Here is a 12,009-nt window from a genome sequence, read left to right as displayed (position 1 = left end):
ATATTAATATTAGTATATGAAGTTATATTAATATACTATTAATATACTATATAATTATATAGTATATTAATAATACATCATTTTTATAAAACAAGGACACAATGACTTGTGTCTTGCTTACGAAGTAAAAAAAGTTTTTTCTCCAGAACAAAACAATTATTTTGCTTCCAAATCTAACTTCCCTGCTCATTGCCCTATTTCTTCCAGTAGTGATGTATTGTCCCATCTCCAGGTTAATGGCCTTGGAGTCATCTCTCGTTCTTCTTTTCCCTCATCTCCAATTTGCAATAATCAGATAGATCATGCTGGCTCTTTTCTCAAAATATCTCCTGTATTTGCCCTTTCCTTTCCCCTTCCTTCTTTCAACACCTTCCCCCTCCCCCTCTATAACTATTACCAAAGCCTCCCAGCTGGCTTTCTTGGCTTGAGTCTCTCCCACTCCAATCTCTGCTCCTTATTCTTCCAAAGTCTTGCTTTGAAACTTCTTAGAAACTGCTTTGAAACTGCTTAGTAGGTCCTTAAGGACCTACCTGACTTAGAGGTCAGCATCTGATCTCTTTCCCTTGGCCTTGAGGCCCTGGCTCCATCTGGCCCAATCTACTGCTCCAAGTGTAATCGGAGAAGCTCCTTCTAAGCCAGGCACACTCCGGACTCCACTGGAAAATTCTCCTGAGCAGCCTCGTGCCCCTCCCTATGCCCTGCCCTGATCATGGACACATTTACTCCAAAATGACTCATTTAGTCACTTCCCCAAAAGGCAGTTGAGTTTTAAAGAATGAACCCATCTCAAATCTTAACTGCAAAATGTGTACACAGGCACTTGAGCAGAGCAATGAAAAGAAAACTGATAAGGACACTATAGGAAAGCAGAGTCACACAGGAGCCTCCTTGCTCCTCACGCCTCCTCCAGACAAGAGTTTCTCCATCCTCCCCACAACTCCTGGGGCTTTCAAAGGGAAGCCATCAGATTGTGACATCTGTGGGTCCTTCACAACCATATGAGTTCCTCCTCATTCACTGAAGATCTCAGCACCAGTCCCTCTCTCTACTACTGTTTTTGTCACCCTTAAGGTGATTTCATTATGCCCGTGGACCCTGTCTTTATCCAGCACTCTGGCCTCTAAATTCACTGCTCTCTGATGATCTGGGTCTCCAACCTACTTTTTCCACAGACATCCTTGTCAGACCCTAGACTCTGTCATTATCAGTAACTTTACCACCTCTCACATCTCAGTTTTAGGTGTCCTTCTCTCTAACCACACTGCCATCTTTCAGTCTTATTCCCATCAGTACTTGCCTGGCAACAATTCTATGGCTCCACTAGTATTGGGAATCCCCAACCCCTACATGTTGCCACTGTTCTATCATCCCAATCCTGCCCACAAACTTACTTCCCTCCTCCTAGAGCTGAGATTCCCTTGTCCGCCATGATAATCACACCCTTGCCTTGTTTTTCAATGCTCCTACCCTTCTCTCTTCAAAGTAGTAGCCTGCAAAAAAAAGCCCCAAAAGTCCTGGTGAAATGCAACTTTCTATCTCTTCCTCTTCCACCTCCAAACAACTGGTAGAAAAGAAAAAAATACCACCAGGCAGATTATCTCAAAATTTATTCCCACAAACCACGCATGGGTCTTGAGGCCAGCCCAGCCACCCTGCACATTTCCTGCATCTTGTCTCTTCCAGTTCCTAGTTCAGAGCCTCTTCTCTTTTCTCAAACTCTAACACCTCCTCCCCCATTCCCACTCTCAGATGCTGACCTTGCTTCTTTGGTCGCTGAGAAGACAGAAGTGATGGGAAAATAAATTTCACAACCTTGAATGATAAATCTACTATCCCACACACATCTGTGCTTATATTCTGTCTTCCATCTTATCCCAATGCAGAAATGCCCTGCCCCTAGCCAGGGTCAACCTTGTCTCGTCACTAGATTCTCACCCCATCACTTTCTGATAACAGGGAACTCCATTCTTGTAGTTTCCCTTCTCTCCCCTCCATCATCATTCTTCCCCCTTTGACTGAGAGATCATTTCTATCCACACACAAACATAGAAACTTGGGGTATTGTAGCCAAGTGATGCCACATTCCCCTCCATGCCTCCCCAAGACCACTCCCTTAGCAGCAGTTCTCCTTGAAAGAATGATCTGCATTTACTCTCTAGTACCTTTCTTTCCATTATCTTTCTCTATTAAATTTTTAAATGTTTTTAAATGTAACATTTGACTCATCAAAAAATATATAAATTATATGTGCAAGATCTAACAGACTAATCTAAAGAGTCCACAAAACTGTCACCCAAGCCTAGAATTGGAAGATTACTAATGACTTTGATTTATATCTGTACTGCTTGATTTTATTCCTCTGGCAACCTTAATCTGATCCATCAGCAAACTCCATTGGACTCTATGTTCACAAATTACCCCACATCGGACTGGTGGGACTGGTGCTCACAATATAGACCACTATCACCCTCATCCCAGCTGACATTATCTATATCTGGGATCAGTGCAATCACCTTCTCTCTGTTTACAGTCTTGTTCCCTGATTCTTCAAGCAGCAGCCAGATTGATGCTTTTAAAATGTCGAGTTAATCATTTCCTGATCAGTATCCCCAAGTGACTCCCCATTATACTCAGAGAAATTCTGAATCTTTGATGTGACTTAGAAGGCCCTGTGGGATCTAGACCCTTCCATCTCTTGCTATTCTTACCTCATCCCATACAGAACTCCCAACTCTGCCTTAAACAGACCAGGCATTTTTTTTTTTTAATTTATTTTCAGCGTAACAGTATTCATTGTTTTTGCACCATACCCAGTGCTCCATGCAATACGTGTCCTCTCTAATACCCACCACCTGGTTCCCCCAACCTCCCACACCCCTCCCCTTTAAACCCCTCAGATTGTTTTTCAGAGTCCATAATGTCTCATGGTTCACCTCCCCTTCCAATTTCCCTCAACTCCCTTCACCTCTCTAACTCCCCTTGTCCTCTATGCTATTTGTCATGCTCCACAAATAAGTGAAACCATATGATAATTGACTCTCTCTGCCTGACTTATTTCACTCAGCATAATCTCTTCCAGTCCCGTCCATGTTGCTACAAAAGTTGGGTATTCGTCCTTTCTGGTGGAGGCATAATACTCCATAGTGGATATGGACCACATCTTCCTTATCCATTCAACCGTTGAAGGGCATCTTGGTTCTTTCCACAGTTTGGCAACCATGGCCATTGCTGCTATAAACATTGGGGTACAGATGGCCCTTTTTTTCACTACATCTGTATCTTTGGGGCAAATACCCAGTAGTGCAATTGCAGGGTCATAGGGAAGCTCTATTTTTAATTTCTTGAGGAATCTCCACACTGTTCTCCAAAGAGGCTGCACTAACTTGCATTCCCACCAACAGTGTAAGAGGGTTCCCCTTTCGCCACATCCCCTCTAACACATGTTGTTTCCTGACTTGCTAATTTTGGCCATTCTAACTGGCATAAGGTGGTATCTCAATGTAGATCAGGCATGTTTGGAGTCTGGAAGGTCATTTGCATTTGCTGATCCCCTCCTTAGAATGCTTATCCCTGTGTATCTGCACAAGTTGTTTCCTCAAGTCTTCACTTAACTGCCGTCAGAAAAATTCCCCCCTGCTGACAATGCAATCTCAAGCAGCAACCCTCATCACACCACTTCTAGATTTTATTTATGACGTGTCATACCTGACATCACAGCACATATGCATTTGTTTCTTTGCATACTGTCTATCTCATCTTTCTAGAATATAGGTCCCATGAGAGTGGAGAATCTCAAAATGCTCATGGCTGTTGCCCTGTCTTCATCTGGTGCCTGGTGTCTAATAGACACATATTTGTAGCATGAATGAGGTGGAAACCAGAACAAACGTGTCTGCCTAATCAAAGATCCCTGGTCCGTATATCTGAAAGTCTCACCAGATTTCTGTAAGCGGATGGACATCACTACTTATAATACAGTAGCTTTTAAGGCAGTACCTACAACGTGAATATAATGATCACTGAATGGTATGAAATTATTAAGTAAAACAAAGTCCCGATGTAATTAAGAGGATGGAGTGTAATAAGGTAGAATTGCAGCAATGTGAACCGTGTACTTGATTTCGTTCTGCACCTGGGTTTTGGCTCTCTAGGTCTTCAGCGTTTCTTATGAGAAGGCAGGGCAGCGAGTGGAGGGAGTTTTAAGGCATTGAGTGAACTACTGAGCATCATCCTGGTTTTGGCCAGCGACACCAGCAGTGTTCATGCTGAGCCCAAGGGCTGGTGTAGCCTGTTAGGCTGCTGGGTGTCCCTGAACAGCACCTCGAACTTTAAAGTAGCTTCAGGACTCACCATGGTGGTCCACTACAGGCTTAGGTCTGAGAAGATCCTGAAGAGTGGAGAATTCTAAGACCTTTCTTTCTTTGAGTTCTGCTTAAAGAGTATAAAATGGCAGTGGGAGTTATCTAATAGCTTCTTAGATTTATTTTCCAGAACCTCCTAAAAAGGAAAGATTCCTTAAGAAACCTAATGTCATATCCCTCCTCCAAATGGAATACTGGGGAAAGGAGGCAGGGCATTGCCATGAGCAGACCCTTCCTGCCCTTTGCTTATAGCGGTTACTAGGTCACATTGTTCCTGGTCCCATTGTCAGGCATAGCCTTTCCTCACATTGTCCAAGATCAGAGAGTAGAACCTCTTACAGCGCTGCCTTCCCACTTCAGCTGCAAAAGCCTCGCTCAGAAAGCTGGACAAAGGAGCCACCATGGTTCTCCTCCTTCCATTACCTACCGCTGGGAGAACCAAGCTGGGGACAACTTTCCATACTCATCCAGCAAGGGACCCCTTACAGTGCTCTAGCCTGTCCTCAAAAATAAGAAAAAGCACAGATAACTTACCATCTGATTAAGGAAGCATCGGGCTCCCTGCTCCCTCCTCCACATCGGGAGCCTGCTTCTCCCTCTGCTGCTGCTGTTCCCCTGCCTACGTGGGCATTCTCTCTCTAACAAATAAATAAATAAAATCTTTAAAAAAAAAATACCAGCAACTATGGATTAACATGATATGGATTGTGAGAGAAGAGAGAGGAATGAAAAGTACGGGATGATAAAAGAATGGGATGGGTTTGTTCAGGACACTTTTCTTGTTGGAAGCCAGTCCATTGTTAAGGCAGCCCTAGGTAACTACTAGAGATACAAGTCATGACTTTCCCCCCAGATCAGGTTATTCTTCTGGCATTTCTATTCCATTATTCTGACCTCTATTCTAAACGTCACCCAAGTTCAAAGAGTCTTCAAAATACCATAGAACTTAACTGATGACATAAATTGGATCAATAATAAAATAATGAAATTAAACCAAAAGATAAAAGGTAGTGTTTTCTTTTTCTGAGTTAAGATATTTATTAGTGTTTATACAAACAAACTGCACCCACTAATTCAAAAATAGGAGGGCTTTTCCTCAGTAAGAATACAGTCTTTTACAGGACTCTATTTGAATTAGAATTCCATACAAATAGAATATACTTAGCACAAGAAAGCCAGGAAGGATTTTACATTACAGAGAACAGGCATTCAGTTGGTTCAATCATGGTGAGTTATCCTTCCAACCAAATACTTATTTTTATATTTATTGCACATATCGCAGTCAGTTCAGTATATGCCAACAATCACACGGTTTTAGTATTTAGTAGCATGAAGTACGCTTAACTATTTCCAAAGAGATATGTGATGTGGTCTTCATTTCAGAGGGACAGAAGTGACTGAGTTACTATCTGTTCTTTAATGTTCCAACTAACTATTTCATTGCCTCATTGAAGCCAGGGCCTTTGGTGGCTCAAATTTTGAATATTAGCCATTTTCGGTCCTTCAGTGCAGGTAACCCAGGTGCATTTGCCTTGTCTGAGGGAGTCATGGCCTGCTCCATGCCTGCTTATTTGCAAACATCTTCAAAATGGCTTTTCTCAGTTCTTCTTCCTCCAACCTGGCAGCTAACTCTGATTTGGGAATGCCAATTTGCTCTTGGACACGACTGCCTACTACAGAAATGGGTGCCTCTGTGTTTGAAGAATAATACCACAGCATGGCCTGATGTTTGTCTGTCCTCCTTGATCCCAGGCTTGGGATTCAAGGTTCTTGTATATTACAGTCCCAACGTAAAATTCAATAGTAGGGATAGTAGTAACTACTAGTCCAACCTGCAACCTGTACAAAATTATAGTTTTTCCTGTTCTATCCAATCCCAAATCAAAATCTCCATTTGCTGGGTTCCAACCAAACCTGGAAAAAGTACTTGAGAAAAAACCACCCATAATGAACTGACCATCTGCCCTTGCTGGTGGTCAGAGACAGGCTCCGGCTTCGGCAGCAACTCCTGTTGAAGCCTCAGCCCTGCCACCTCTGCTCACTTGGCCTTGGGCTCCTACTCCAGCTACAAAATGACTCCCTTAGAAGTCAGGTCCACCAGCAGCTTCCAAGTGGGACTCCCGGCGGGTGGGGCTGGGGGCGATGGGCCACGGTGACTATTCATCAAGATCAGCAACCTCAGAAAAGGTAGTGTTTTAAAATAGGTTTAGAAATAAGGCTGTATAATAAGGCTAGAAATATATACCAGCTGGATTTATACACCACCGAGAAAGACTCAAAATCACTCACTAATTTTCCCAAGACAGTGCAATCAATAGGTGATGGATCATGTTTTGAACATGAGAGCTTATGCTCTTTCCTCTTTCCCAAAGCACCTGTCATTGTCTGTTTGTTCCATCTTCATTCATTGATCACATATTATTATAAAGCACTGGGGGGTACAGAGGTGTACCTGACATGGCCAATTCAATTTATTTCCATAAACTTTATTGAGTGCTTAAAATGAGTTCTTCTTCTGTATGGAGCAGCCCTGACTTATGGCAATGGCCCAAGACCAGCTCTTATCTCCAAGGGGCTGAGGGGCAGGGGTGGGTCATGGATAAGAGGAGACAGAGAAACAAACAACTATCTAGTACATTGGGTGCCCACTCAGCGGCACAAATGAGACACTTGGGTGACGTGATTCCAAAGGTTCTTTCCAGCAATGATTATTTTATAACTCACTATTATTTGCAACATGTATTAACATCAGCTTTTCTGTGAAATGTTCATGCTATATTAAATAGTATTTCACTTCTGTATGATTTAATTTTTATAAGGTCAAATCTTGTATCCCAAATCAGATTTAAAGTTTCTTAAGATAGAGTCTGTTCTTACCTTTTTTGCTTCCCTAGCAAAAGTCAGAACTCAATAACTATAGATTCACTGATTATGAAAGTCAATTACTTTCAAATAAACAGACATTCATGCTTTCCCCTTTACCTATTTTACCTTCCCCACATGCTAAATATTCGCGATGCAGAGTATTTATGTCTGGAAAGGTTGCTGGTAGGGATGGTCTCCCTTTTTCTCCTTATACTTGCTTTATAAGCTTAAGCCTTTAAAAAAAAAAAAAGATACTTAATAGCTTGAGGAAATTACATTAGTAAGTGAAAAACAGCAGAATACAAAATAGTATACATAGAATATATTCCAGTTTGAATAGAAAAATGGGAAGAAGAAACACATAATTGGATGTCACCAGCCCACAAACACAAATGCTATCACATAGCATTGATATGCCAAAATTTCTGTTCTTGCTCTCATCTGCACATGCAGAACATGGGACTCCCCTTTAAAAGTTCCTCCATAAGGGACCCCTTCTGGACCTACATGGGCTCATGTTTGACTCTCAGATGCAGACACTAACTGGCACCAACGTGTTCTTCTGCCCCTGTGCCCAAGACACTCCAGGCAGCTGGTGAAGCCACAGGGAAGGCTAATAATGTTGACCAGGAAAATATTAAAACTCGTTCCCACTGTATAGCAAGGATAGAGCATTAAAATCACTTAATTATTTTTCTCTGTTCTCTTTATATTTTGCAAATTTTCTGGATTATTAGTTTTATAATCAGAAAAGAAAATGTTGATTGAAAACACCTGCATCAAGTCTTCAAGCTAGCTAAGGGGTTGCTGTTGCAAACAACCCCAGCAGAAATCAGAAAACAACAAGCAAAAAACCATGCGGTGGGCGCCTGAGTGGCTTGGTGGGTTGGGCCGCTGCCTTCGGCTCAGGTCATGATCTCGGGGTCCTGGGATCGAGGCCCGCATCGGGCTCTCTGCTCAGCAGGGAGCCTGCTTCCCTGCCTCTCTGTCTACTTGCGATCTCTCTCTGTCAAATAATAAATAAAATATTTAAAAAAAAAAAAAAAAACCATGCGGTGAATGCATTGGTGTTAGAATTGCAGGGTCCATCAACATAAAACCCTGCCGGACATCTCAGACCTGTTCTGGGAGGTACCAGCATCTGCTGGGATCCCACCATTGATTTAGTTCATAAAGTGAAAAGAGCATGCAGAAAAACTGACTCCTGATTGGCATGTTTGCTGATGAGACCCAAGATTCACAAAGGCAAGGAAGTTCATTTCATTAAAAAAAAAAAAAAAATGTAAGCCATTCATGTGCACCAACAGCTTTGGACTTGGCCGAAACCTCACAGGGAAAGCTCCTAGAATTGTCCCCAGCAGCCAAATGAAGACATCTGCTGAACAGAGACAGCTGGCCAGAAATTTAATAAGACACCAGACCATGTTACAAAGAGAATATAGAGTATTGCTATGGAAAATTTAATAGTGTTGTGTGCATTAATGAGCAGGAACTGACTGAAACATCAAAGGCGTAAGAGGGCAATTTGGTTTTTAGAATGATAATAGAATTCATGAAAAAAATGTTCATCCACATTCCCAGCTGAGGTCAGATAAGGCAGTTCTCTACCTTCCTGTTTCAGCTGTTGTAAATAAGCAAGTGCCCTTTTTGTGTTCGAGTTAATGCTACATTTTTTTTTTTTTGCACTTTCATGCTTTTTGCTGGTGATTTTGTTGTTTAAGACAGCTCCCAAGTGGGGCGCCTGGGTGGCTCAGTGGTTAAGCCGCTGCCTTCGGCTCAGGTCATGATCTCAGGGTCCTGGAATCGGGCCCCGCATCGGGCTCTCTGCTCAGCAGGGAGCCTGCTTCCTCCTCTCTCTCTGCCTGCCGCTCTGCCTGCTTGTGATCTCTCTCTGTCAAATAAATAAATAAAATCTTTAAAAAAAAAAAAAAAAAGACAGCTCCCAAGTATCGTGCTCATGCTGTCCAATACTCTAAGAGTGAGAAGGCTGGGGTGTGCCTTAGGGAGAGCATATGTGTGTCGGCTCCATACACGTGTGAGTTACCATGCCATCGGCTGTGTGTTCAATATTAATAGGACAATGTACGTTAAATACGGTTATCTTTATTTTTTTAAATTTAATTTCCTTTAATTTTTTCCAGTGTTCCAAAATTCATTGTTTATGCACCACACCCAGTGCTCCATGCAATATGTGCCCCCCCTAATACCAACCACCAGGCTCACCCATCCCCACACCCGACTCCCCTCTAAAACCCTTAGTTTGCTCCTCAGAGTCCACAGTGTCTCATGGTTTGTCTCCCCCTCTGATTTCCCCCAACTCACTTTTTTCCTCTCCATCTCCCAATGTCCTCTGTGTTATTCCTTATGCTTCAAAAGTTAAGTGAAATCATGTGATAATTGACTCTCTCTGCTTGACTTATTTCACTCAGCATAATCTCCTCCAGCCCCATCCATGCTGATACAAAAGTTGGGTATTCATCCTTTCTGATGGAGACATAACACTCCATTGTATATATGGACCACATCTTCTTTGCTCTGCCAACAGAGGATGCCATTCTTCTGTTGAAGGGCATCTTGGCTCTTTCCACAGTTTGGCAACCATGGCCATTGCTGCTATAAACATTGGGGTACAGATGGCCCTTCTTTTCACTACATCTGTGTCTTTGGGGTAAATACCAGTAATGCAATTGCAGGATCATAGGGAAGCTCTATTTTTAATTTCTTGAGGAATCTCCACCCTGTTCTCCCAAGTGGCTGCACCAACTTGCCTTCCCACCAACAGCGTAAGAGGGTTCCCCTTTCTCCACATCCTCTCCAACATACGTTGTTTCCTGACTTGCTGATTTGGGCCATTCTAACTGGTGTAAGGTGGTATCTCAATGTGGTTTTAATTTGAATCTCCCTGATGGCTAGTGATGATGAACATATTTTCATGTGTCTGATAGCCATTTGTATGTCTTCATTGGAGAAAGTGTCTGTTCATATCTTCTGCCCATTTTTTGGTATGATTATCTGTTTTGTGTGTGTTGAGTTTGAGAAGTTCTTTATAGATCCTGGATATCAACCTTTTGTCTGTACTGTCATTTGCAAATATCTTCTCCCATTCCGTGGGTTGCCTCTTTGTTCTGTTGACTGTTTCCTTTGCTGTGCAGAAGCTTTTGATCTTGATGAAGTCCCAAAAGTTCATTTTTGCTTTTCTTTCCTTTGTCTTTGGGAACATATCTTGGAAGAAGTTTCTGTGGTTGATATCAAAGAGGTTACTGCCTATGTTCTCCTCTAGGATTCTAATGGATTCCTATCTCACATTGAGGTCTTTTATCCATTTTGAGTTTATCTTTGTGTATGGTGTAAGAGAATGGTCCAGTTTCATTCTTCTACGTATAGCTGCCCAGTTTTCCCAGCACCATTTATTGAAGAGACTGTTTTTTTTCCACTGTATATTTTTTCCTGCTTTGTTGAAGATTATTTGACCATAGAGTTGAGGGTCCATATCTGGGCTCTCTACTCTGTTCCACTGGTCTATGTGTCTGTTTTTATGCCAGTACCATGCTGTCTTGATGATCACAGCTTTGTAGTAAAGCTTGAAATCAGGTAACGTGATGCCGCCAGTTTTATTTTTGTTTTTCAACATTTCCTTAACAATTCGGTGTCTCTTCTGATTCCATACAAATTTTAGGATTATTTGCTCCAGCTCTTTGAAAAATGCCGGTGGAATTTTGATCGGAATGGCATTAAAAGTATAGACTGCTCTAGGCAGTATAGACATTTTAACAATGTTTATTCTTCTGATCCAAGAGCATGGAATGGTCTTCCATCTTTTTGTGTCTTCTTCAATTTCTTTCATGAGTGTTCTGTAGTTCCTCGAGTACAGATCCTTTACCTCTTTGGTTAGGTTTATTCCCAGGTATTTTATGTTTCTTGATGCTATAGTAAATGGAATGGATTCTCTAATTTCCTTTTCTGTATTTTCATTATTAGTGTATAAGAAAGCAACTGATCTCTGTACATTGATTTTGTATCCTGCCACATGACTGAATTGCTGTATGAGTTCTAGTAATTTGGGGATGTAGTCTTTTGGGTTTTTCATATAAACTATCATGTCATCTGTGAAGAGAGAGAGTTTGACTTCTTCATTGCCATTTTGAATGCCTTTTATTTCTTTGTGTTGTCTGATTGCTGTTGCTAGGACTTCTAGTACTATATTGAAGAAGAGTGACAAGAGTAGGCATCCTTGTCGTGTTCCTGATCTCAAAGGGAAGGCTGTCAGCTTTTCACCATTGAGAATGATATTTGCTGTGGGTTTTTCATAGATAGATTTGATGAAGTTGAGGAATGTTCCCTCTATCCCTATACTTTGAATTGTTTTAATCAGGAATGGATGCTGTATCTTGTCAAATGCTTTTTCTGCATCAACTGAGAGGATCATGTGCTTCTTCTCTCTTCTCTTATTGATTTGTTCTATTACATTGATTGATTTGCAAATGTTGAACCACCCTTGCATCCCAGGAATAAATCCCACCTGGTCATGGTGGATAATCTTTTTAATGTGCTATTGGATCCTATTAGCTAGGATCTTGTTGAGAATCTTGGCATCCATATTCATTAGGGATATTGGTCTGAAATTCTCCTTTTTTTAAAACTTTTTTTAAAGATTTTTAAAATTTATTTGACAATGAGAGAGAGATCACAAGTAGACAGAGAGGCAGGCAGAGAGAGATGGGGAGGCAGACTAAGCAGAGAGCCCGATGCTGGGCTCGATCCCAGGACCCTGAGATCATGACCC

The 12,009-nt window shown here is 41.7% G+C and overlaps 1 pseudogene; it reads right to left on the bottom strand.

The window, feature by feature from the left end:
* Nucleotides 1–5,766: 5,766 nt before the first annotated feature.
* Nucleotides 5,767–6,307, bottom strand: LOC101692416 (annotated as a pseudogene).
* Between the last annotated feature and the right edge of the window lie 5,702 nt (nt 6,308–12,009).

This window comes from Mustela putorius, unplaced genomic scaffold (genome assembly GCF_011764305.1).
Source record: "Mustela putorius furo isolate JIRA1106 unplaced genomic scaffold, ASM1176430v1.1 tig00003942_pilon_pilon_pilon, whole genome shotgun sequence".
Classification (NCBI taxonomy): domain Eukaryota; kingdom Metazoa; phylum Chordata; class Mammalia; order Carnivora; family Mustelidae; genus Mustela; species Mustela putorius.
The sequence above is the reverse complement of the archived record's forward strand: the minus strand, read 5'-3'. Positions and strand labels throughout refer to the sequence as shown.